Below are 11,450 nucleotides of genomic sequence, written 5' to 3'. Positions count from 1 at the left end.
TGTCAGTCAGTATGTATGTATTATGTATGTATGCAATATAAAAAAATCCACGAATCGGATAAAGAATACTCAATACAGATGTAGAATAAAGTTCATATTTTGACAGTCTGTGTATATAATTTATAAAACGGTGTCATTGAACTTCATGACACCGTTATATAATCGTGCATCCATGGACGGTACAATATCATTCTTCACATATTTCCACAAGAAACATGGATACACATCCATGGAAAGGATATATAGAATAGATATGTTAATGTATGTTAATGTATGCGGTGTGTACGTTGGTTAATTTTCCAAGCGTTATCCAGACTGAGCTTTTTATATACATGCATATTAATAAATGCTAAGGTACGCATTAAACAACTGATATATCTTCGAATAGCTAAATACTTACCAATCCCTGTTTAAAAGACAGTGAAGCTATTTTCAAGCAGAGCACACTGCTTAGTAAAGGGATTAGGATAATCGGATGAAGGTTGGGACCGACTATCATAAGAAAAAATATTAATGCGGTGCTTTCCATTATAGAGCAGACGATACCCTGAAAATAGATAAAATGGAATAGCATGGATCAAACCGGTGGAAGAAGAGGTCAAAAATCAGAGAGACAAACAGACAGACTGGGAGAAAGCGGGACAGAGAGAGAGAGAGAGAGAGAGAGAGATAGGAAGAGAGAGAGACAGGAAGAGAGAGAGAGAGAGAGAGAGAGAGAGAGAAGGAGAGCGAGAAAAAGAGAGAGAGAGATTTCTAGTTTTATAGGTTTTCAACTGATTAATCTGTTACGTTAACGTTTTCAATAATGTCTTTGCAATAATAATAATAATAATATTGATTTCAAATGTTGGCACAAGGCCAGCAATTTCGTGAGTGTGGGTAAGTGGATTACATTGACCGTTCCAGCCCGAACAGATAAAATGCAAAGTCGACCACGACAGAATTTGAACTCAGAACGTAAACACGGACGAGTTTTGTATTAATAAATCACCTTTGATTTTTTTTTTTTTGTTAACATTCCGGCGACGAAGATTAACTCTGGATTTCCCCCCGTATAGTTCGTGAATTTAGAGGGTCAGATTTGCGATTCTATCCCTTTATTTCACATCGTAGTTGGCCAGATTCCTGAAGGTTCCACTTGCGCATCCACATCAAACAAGGCACAGTGTCAGACTTTAGATCATAGGTTCTCCAAAGTGGGCTCTACCGTCCCCCGGTGGGCGTGGAGACGGTCCCTGTGGGCACTGATGCCTAAGAGGGTGGCGTGGGTGGGGGCGCTAGAGAAAAAGGAGGCGTTGGGAGAAAAGCTGTGGACTGGGTGACGCTATGAGTTTATTATGATAATATTATAGTAATGTATACAAATTATATAATATATTAAATATCAAATGATTCATAGTGTATATAAATTAGTTAAATATAAAATATTTATTTATACATAAAAATATGGGTAGAGACGCTGAGGGTATTATGTGGCCATGAAAGGGGCGGTGGTCCAAAAAGTTTGAGAACCTCTGCTTTAGATCGTGTATGTGCATTTTTAACCACTTCGATGTTTACGCAGGGTCAGTTATACGACGTTATGAGTAGAGAAACGGACTCCAGTAACTTGAAAATTAGTGTCGACCAAACAGAAAATATCGTCTTCAAAGAAGTTTTGTAATCATATTGATATTATCGAAAGGAATACGATTCATAATTTAAATAAGGAAATTTGTGAACCTGGAATGTATAAGAGTATAAACAAGCGTAAAATATTGTAAACAACTAAAATAAAAGTATATCTAAACAACATTTTTTTTCTTAATACTTTTTATGTAGTGGTCGAAGGACGCTCTGTCTTTTATTAGGAGTGGTCCACAACCATTCATGATACAGTGACTGAGAGCCTATTTAAGTTCGGGAGTGAATCGCCATCACATGTCACTAACACATGTCATAAAGCTGTTCTGTGCGTGTATAGATACATATACATACATATATAAATGTGTGTGCGTATGTGTGTACGTATGTGTGTATGTATTAGAGCCAGAAAAAATCTTCACAAACTCAGTTTCACGTAACCGTTCGTCAGACAGTTGCGATATATATATATATATATATATATATATATATATATATATATATATATATATATATATATATATATATATGCAATATGTATGTATGTATATATACATACGTGTGTGAGGTAGTTTTTGTGCAGCATAATACCTACGTGTATGCACCTTTACGTTGTTGTTAGTCATCACCGCTTGACAACTAGTGTTGGTTTGTTTACCACCCGTAACTTCACGGTTCAGCAAAGAAGATTAATAGAGTAAGTATCAAACCTCAAGAAATTAAGTCCTAAATACTGGGTTCGATTTTTTTCGACTAACACCCTTCAAGGCGATGCCCCAGCATGGCCCCTGTCCCATGACTATAAAAAGTGAAGGGTAAAAGATGATGGTTACCGGTAAAATGACATACAGCGTGACACTCGAATATCAGCCAATCCGTGCACACACACGCACAAACACACACATACACACACAATGAGGAAAACATTGTTAGGAAATTTTGAATGAAAAAAAAATATTAAATTTGTGACATACCAATAGAAAAGATGGCAGCGATGGCCATTCGCGTAATTTGCCAATGAGGAGAAAAGACGAGCACCACAAAAGTTTGACTATAGTAATAATTTCGGGTACAGCAAGCACTAATGTCATTGAAGCTATCCTGTGAAGGGAAAAAGAAAAATTGTTAAAAAACCTTCCATCGAGGAAGCATTCTTTTAAGATAAGACAAATACGATCGTGATTCCACGATATTGATTACTCTAAAACTGTTTTCAGATAAATTCGTTTTTTTTTTTCTCTTCTTTGCACTCAGTCATTAAATGTCTGAAAAGAAGTAAACTTTATTCAAATTTCAAAAATGTAATTTCTAGTGTAACAAGAGTTTGAAAAACGTCGTTACATGGTCTCCAAGATTGTCTCCTTTGCATATCAGGACGTATTCATTATTCTCAGCAATTTAGGGTCCAAGTACGGAAAGTTACTGACCTCCACAAGTTGTATACTATAATTGGAATTTATCGGCAAGTGGCTTTAATTCTCATTGATTGTCACAGTGCCGTGTATATCAACTCATAACCAAGGAAACTATTATACAAAATGTACCAACGCTCACTGGGGATCCAAAAATGAACAACATTCTGAAAACACATAAATTCATCAAATACAAAATAGCGACACAAATCGCTGAAAAGACTTCTAACAAGTGCGAAGCTTTACACAACAACCATGAAACCAACAGTTAAAAATGTGAACTACTAAACTGTAGAACATGCCTAAACCTACTGGAAAGCTCAGAATTATTTTTCAAACAAGGAGAGAAGTTTACTATAAAAAACTAACTTCACTAGTGTTTCCGAGAATCTAATTTATGTTATAGCCTGTTCAGGTTGTGGACATAACTATATGGGACAGTTAAGTATGACACTGAGACGGAGAACCACACTACATAAGGAACAGACTCGGTCCCCGCCGTGTAGATAGATTCCCTTGAGTGAACACAGAGAGATGTGCAGGTATTATCCAACCAAACTTCACAGTTTCCCCATCTACCAGAGCAAAGAAACAATTTATTTACATGAACGTTTAAATAAAGAAAATATATTTATTGACAAATACAGAACAAGCCTAAATATGAACGCGTAACCAACCTTAGTCTCAGTATATATTTTATTTCTTAAACACATACCCATCACTGTACATATTTCATCTCACTACTTTAGCTTTTGAGTTTTTGTTTATATATTTATCCATCCCCTCCCCGAAAAATGAGCAATTGCCTCCCCTGTTTCCAATAACCTCACAAATTACCTTCCCATAGATTTTTTTACTTGTTTTTTCATTCACTCACAAGCTTCTCCACCCACGACATAGAATAAAATCTTCTTAAGAAAGTACGAAATTACAATTACGAGAGCGAAACCGGTTAACAAACACAATACTCTTTCACTAATAAAATATATTAAAACAATGTAAACTGTATTTTCCTTCCTTTATATATATATATATATATATATTATATATATATATATATATATATATATATATATATATACATTCAATAATGAGGGTGAAAAAAATTTTAGATATTAATTCAATAATACCCTTATTTTAACACCAAGCGACCTAGCACAATAAACCAGGGAGACAAATACATATTTATCCGTAAATATAAGAGAGCCAACTTTGAATATGTTAACTCTAGTGCTAGAAATAGCTCCACCGGTATAGTCGCCAACGATAATTCCACATAGAAATAGCACTACCCTCAACGTAATGAAATCGAAATACAACTAAAAAGTGGATTAATGTTGTACAATTGTTTCTTCATCAACAAAATATGCAAATTATACTCACATAATTGTCTATGAATCATCAGCAACATTTGTCGACAAATGTTGCTGATGATTCATAGACAATTATGTGAGTATAATTTGCATATTTTGTTGATGAAGAAACAATTGTACAACATTAATCCACTTTTTAGTTGTATTTCGATTTCATTACGTTGAGGGTAGTGCTATTTCTATGTGGAATTATCGTTGGCGACTATACCGGTGGAGCTATTTCTAGCACTAGAGTTAACATATTCAAAGTTGGCTCTCTTATATTTACGGATATATATCTATATATATAAAACTGTAGTTGTGTGAGTGTCTGTCCCCTTCGATTTAGATTCCTAACTACTCCCACATTTTGAGGTGCAGTTTAACCAAATTCGGGTATCTTATAGTCGTGATTCATATCGAGCCCGTCTGAGTATTAGCGCGCGTCTACGATGAGTCTACGATTTTTAAAATAATTTAACATCATTTTTTATTCCATTTTAATGCATAATTTTTCGTGTGTCGATGGCGGCGGAGTTGGTGTCCATGGTCACACCTGCACCTGTTTGCTTCTCCCCCTTCTTCCCTCCCTCGTAAAGCTGTGGGGAAGGGAGTGTAAGGAAATCAACGTCGTAAAGCGTTGTCAAGGAGACCAGCGTTCTTTTAGAACAACGACTTCATGGCTTGAAGACACCAAAACAGAAATGGCTAAGAAAGCCCGAATTGGCATCTATAAGGGAAGTAACTCTCTAAAAATGCTTATATAGTTATTTCCCTTACAAACCGAGCAACGCCGGGCGATACTGCTAGTATATATATATTTATTTATTTATTTTCATATAAATATATATATATATATATATATAAAGGGTAAAGACCCCCTTCGGTCATGAATGACCATGGGATTGCACCTAGAAAGTTACCCTCCTAGACACAAGTCTGGGCAAGGTTGTTTTTATGGAAGGCCAGCAGTCGCCCATGCATACCAGCCTCCCCTCTCCACGCCACCAGTGTTATCCAAGGGAAAGACAAAGGTCGATACAGCTTGGCACCAGTGACGTCGCAACTCATTTCTACAGCTGAGTGAACTGGAGCGACGTGAAATAAAGTGCCTTGCACGAGAACACAACACGCAGCCCGGTCCGGGATTCGAGCTCACAACCTCACGATCGTAAGCTCGACGCTCTAACCACTGAGCCATGCGCCTTCATATATATATATATATATATATATATATATATATTGAGTAGTTGAAGGATAATTCGAATTAACCGATACCTGGGTAGCAAATTCACATCAGAAAAACACGGTTGAAGTTACGTGTCTAGGGCATAGATTACGTGCTTTCGTGTGGAAATTTGTATGTTTATTTTAAAAATATAAATATATGAAAGAATGGAGCTGAACGAAGAATTAACAAAATTCCTTTATTTTCGACATATGTTTCGAAGGCTGCATATTCCTAATTGCGAAGGAATAAGGAGTACATTATGCCGCTTTCTCATCAGGAAAAGCAAGGAACTTATGTCAGCATCAAAATGCACAAAAAACCTTTAGATGATTGCTCACACAGAGCCCATGGCGGTAATGAGTGTCTCTTTAAAATATTCCTTTATAAGGAGTGACGTCAAAGTGGATGAAAGTAGAAGAATCTAGAAGGTTCTAAAGGTTCAAGGGCTCAAACGAAGTAGGCGGAGAGAGGCAAAAGAATAGGAAGGTGAAAGGGTGCAGGTCATATGAATGGTGGATTTTGTTAATATCTTTTGTGAATGAGTGCATGTGTGTGTGACTGTATATAACTGCATTAATGTGTGTGTGTATGTATGTGTATGCGTGATTGTGTATGTGGATGGGTAGATGTCAGAAAACAGACAGTGGTGAGGTGAGAGATTTGTGTCTGTGTGTTTGATTGTGCATACTATAGAAGGAGGGAAATAGAGAGATAAAGAGAGAGAGAGAGAGAGAGAGAGAGAGGAGGGCGAAGTAAAGGGACTAAGGCAACAACCTCACTGGATTGGGTAGTAGTTCTTTGAAAGTATAAAAAAAAATTTATGACTATGGGGGTGACATATATAAGAAAAGAAGTTATATAAATTAAAATTCAAGGGGTTATCTATATTAATCATTATTCATATGAGTGAAAGGTGTGTTTTTGCCAGTGCATGCACCTGTATGACCTCTCAACGATTGTATTTATTAAAGGGACTTTGGCGAACAAAATATGAAAAAGTTCGGAATTACAGATGCCACAAACTTTTCTGCCCTTATCAAACGGAAAGGACACCGACAATATGGACCATTCCAGCTTGAAAGTTGTATTGCTGTCCTTCAGACGCCAAACTAATTTACTTAGTCCCGTGCTGTGTTGTTTTCTCTTATCTCGGAAAGTTGAATAATGATTGGAGATCCTTTGGGTTAATTTAGAAGAGGTTGCTCCAACGTAGAAGAAGACATCGGTTCCAGAAGAAATTTTGCACTGGTAAATGGTGTTTCTAATTTTGGAATTTTTGGATAAGAACTTTAATCTGTTGGGGTTAACTTCCGATACTAAGACAGCGTTTTTATTGTTATGATAGGTGTAAATATTTCTGCTAGTATTGGCCACGATACTATTCATCTTATTATCATTACTATTACTTGTAATATCGTCGGCAATTTCTCTGACTATAGGAATGCTGTGATTGTTATCATCAATAATACAACTGTTATTAGAAATGCTGTTACTATTACCACTAACACCACCACTGTTAATAATCCGGCTAATGTTATTATCATTATTACTATTGTTAACGCCAATGCTGCTATGAATGTTGCTAATATCAATACTATTTATATTATTATTATTATTATTGTATGTTAGGTTGGAATTGGTAAGGGCAGTGTCGCTACCCCTGGGTGATGAGTCCTTATTTAGCAGCTTATTATTATGGGAGGCAATTATCTGCGATAAATTTCTAGTGTTGGCGAATGCAATCCTCACGTTATGCGAATTGATAGTAGAGTAATACCTAGAATTCCTGGGAAAGTTTCTAGCTACGGCTTCACGGAACTGTAAAGGGAGATTAGACCTGATTTGTTTCCCGAAAGGAATGACAAACCAGATATAGTTTTTTTTGGACTTAGAATGGCTCAGAGTGTTAACATTTACATTAAAGGGAGTATTTCTGTGTTGTAGAATTGGTGTTGGTTTTCGATTAAAGAGACACTCATTACCGCCATGGGCTCCATGTGAGCAATCATCTAAAAGTTTTTTGTGCATTTTGATGCTGACATAAGTTCCTTGCTTTTCCTGATGAGAAAGCGGCATAATGTACTCCTTATTCCTTCGCAATTAGGAATATGCAGCCTTCGAAACATATGTCGAAAATAAAGGAATTTTGTTAATTTGTCGTTCAGCTCCATTCTTTCATATATATATATATATATATATATATATATATATATATATATATATATATATATATATATATATATATATATATATATATATATATATATATTATATATATATATATATATATATATATATATATATATATATTCATGCGTGTGTGTTACTGATTTATTCACATAATCCTTTTCATTAATGTTTTTCTTATTACGAATTGGTATTTTTTATTATTTATTTGTATTGTTTTAATTTTTATATTCCTATACCACACCACATACGCGCGCGTGCACGCACACACACACACATATATACAGCGAGAGTGAGGCAGTGACAGACACGCAACCATACACATGTGCACACACTCACACATATATATATATATATATATATATACACTCCTACTCCGTCTATGCATATATGCCAACAAATACACACACACACACCCATTCACATACCCTTCAAACTGCCTCTGACACACTATTGATCTACGCACATATGCAAACACACACACGCACACACACACACACAGCCACACCCATACATACAAACACAAACCCACACCCACACCCACACCTACCCATTCAAAACACCTGTAATTATAGCTGCTGACCTCCAAGAGCGACATTAACACACAGAATCACACAAATCGTTCCACACGCACACAGATCCTACCACACCACACACAAACACACATACATACACTACTCACACAAACACACGCATACAGTTAATACCTATTTCTTTATTACCCACAAGGGGCTAAACATAGAGGGGACAAACAAAAACAGACATAGGTATTAAGTCGATTACATCGACCCCAGTGCGTAACTGGTACTTAATTTATCGACCCCGAAAGGATGAAAGGTAAAGTCGACCTCGGCGGAATTTGAACTCACAACGTAATACCACACACACACATACGCTACTATACACACACACACATACGCTACCACACACACATACGTACACACATACTTACCACCAATCGCATACACGCTGCCACACACTCAAACACGCAGTTACTGCCACACAGACACTACCTCACACACACACGCACATACCAACCATCTTCCCAATCTCCTGTCCCAGAAAGCACTTTCTCTTCATTTCTTCTACTTCCGGTCACTTTTGAAATGTAACCGCACGCGGACTGTTGACGATTTTTCCTCCTTCCTACTTTCCCTTTGGACTTGCCGGATTTTCCTGTTTTCGAAGAAGAGCTATGTTATGTTCAAAACGTAAAATAACGACTCTCTTCTTTCTCAGTGTTCGTGTTTGTTTTATGTATACAAACTTTTCTATATATGATTTCAGTGCGAATGGTTTTGTTATACGTTGCCGTATTTTACCATCCTGTAAATAATAATAATAATGGTATTTTTATATAAGCTTAAAGCTTATGGCGAACACAGTGCAATGACTAAGAAAAATAGTCTAAATGTAACACACCTACTCGCGTTAACAAAGGGATTAGGTTCGAGTCTATCACGGAAAGGAAAGACTTCTCTTTTTCTGTCGAGGGCTTATAATCTCCTTTATTAGACTATTCGCACGGTGATAGCTGTAAGCTTTAAGCTTATATAAAAACACCATTATTATTATTATTTACAGGATTGTAAAATATGGCGCCGTTATAACAAAACCATTCGCACCGAAAGCACATATAGAAAAGGTTGTTTACATAAAACAAAGACGAACTAATATAGTTCTTAAATTAAGATAAGACGGGGAGCTGGATTTTGTGATCCTTTAAGATAAATTGTCGTATCTGTCCTTCTAGACCGGATTTCCATATACTTTGCAAAAATACTCTTGATAAGCACATTCCTTAACGAAAATACTTAGTTAATTTATTGTTTCTTTCAGGATGCCTGATGGGAGGTTACCGAAAGATATACTGTATGGAGAGCTAGCCTCCAGCAGACATGCTCGCGAGCGACCACATCTCCGTTTCAAGGACGTGTGCAAACGTGACATGAAGGCCATAAGTATGAATACCAAAACTTGGGAGAACATGGCAAAAGATCGTTCCTGCTGAAAACAGGTGCTTAGTACCGCCCTGGGGGAAGAAGATCACATATGTCAGACAGCAGAGGACAGACGGAGACGCAAGAAGACCGAACCACCAACAAATGACCAACCGACCAACCGCATTTGCGACGATTGCAGCTGTGACTGTCACTCACGCATTGGCCTTGTCAGTCACAAGTGATGCTGCAACACCAATCCAATCCAAGGTGCAAATCCATTGTCTTTCGAGACTTACGGATGCCAAAGAGATATTTGTAAATAGTTAGGGATTAGCACAAAACGATTCACTCCCAGGTATTCAAAATCGGCTATTCAACAGATAATATATAAATCCAGTAACGTAGCTATAAGACAAGAATTTAGAGATATATCCCGTTAGATTATTCTGAATATATTACCTCAGCCATATTAGGTTCCTGGAGTATATAATATCAACAATATTAATAATAAGGATTATTACGAAGTTGCATATTACCTTTAATATATCTACAGCTTTACATAGACCAACACATGTTTCAACTGCATTGATTAGTTGCAGTAGCAACCCTACAACAATGCAGTTTCTTCAGGGTCTTAACTTAATATCCTTCGATTTAACTGTTTAGAGTTTTTCGTTTACATACTCTGCGTTGTATGATGTAGGGTTGTCCGTTAAGTTAGACGCGAACAATCTCCATTTCAAGTTTTGGTTGGATCATTATTTATAGTAAATTATTTCAAACCATTAAATGTACGTATGCATGTGTGAATTTAGGCATGTGTGTGTATGTGCACGTAAACGCATCCCCAATCAGATTAGTTGATAAAGCTTTTGTACAAACAACATAACATGAACTGATTTCATGAAGATTTTCAAAGAAATTCCATAAGATAAATAGGTGTACATACCATGTTTCATTAGATTCGTGCTCGTGAAGGTACAGTAAGTAGAGAAAAGTGAGTTTGCTTAATGTAAAGAGGAATGTGTTTAAAATGAAGCCAAGAATGTTGAACAGGATCTGAAAAACAATAAATAAAAATAATAATAATATTTTCTATTATTGGCACAAGGCCTGGAATTTGGCAGGAGGAAACTAGTCGGTTAGCGCGACCCTATTGCTCAACTGGTACTTATTTTATCGACCCTAAAAGGAAAGAAGGCAAAGTCGACCTGGGCGGCATTTGAACTCGGCGCGAAGCCCACTGGTAAGAGTATATCACTCTTTATCATAAGAATTTGGTTTCGATTCCTGGAATGGACAGTGCCTTGTGTTTTTTTAGCAAAGCATTTCATTCCACATTGCTCCAGTCGATGAGTAACCCTGTAAGGGACTGGCGTCCATTTTAGGGATTATGTTAGGATCTCGATCACTTGTACGACATGGAAACTGGGCAAGCGGTCCTATGAAACCCAGGACCCGAGATAGTAAAGTGTACGGGATGGTGGTGGTGGTGGTGATGATGATGATGATGATGATGATGATGAAAATATAATCTTTCGTGGGCTGGCGGGGTCCCTTGAGACCCCAGCAAATTTTAAAACTTATGCATCTTATACATTTTTTATTTAAATGATTTTATATCTTAGGATTTTTATTGTCAATAGTTTATGTATACACGTACAAACTTTGAGCTAAAAATTTCCAATTATATGGATGTTAT

At 36.6% G+C, this 11,450-nt stretch overlaps 1 long non-coding RNA gene across 1 annotated transcript; it reads right to left on the bottom strand.

The window, feature by feature from the left end:
- Positions 1 to 464: 464 nt before the first annotated feature.
- Positions 465 to 10,735, bottom strand: LOC118761307. The gene is made up of 3 exons (XR_004997278.1): positions 10,698 to 10,735; positions 2,598 to 2,724; positions 465 to 547 (listed from the first exon to the last, which is right to left on the bottom strand). It is a non-coding gene; the product is annotated as an uncharacterized LOC118761307 (long non-coding RNA).
- Positions 10,736 to 11,450: the final 715 nt, after the last annotated feature.

Source organism: Octopus sinensis, unplaced genomic scaffold, assembly GCF_006345805.1.
Source record: "Octopus sinensis unplaced genomic scaffold, ASM634580v1 Contig11832_ERROPOS66460+, whole genome shotgun sequence".
Taxonomy (NCBI): Eukaryota; Metazoa; Mollusca; class Cephalopoda; order Octopoda; family Octopodidae; genus Octopus; species Octopus sinensis.
This window is presented reverse-complemented; position numbering and strand designations above follow the sequence as displayed.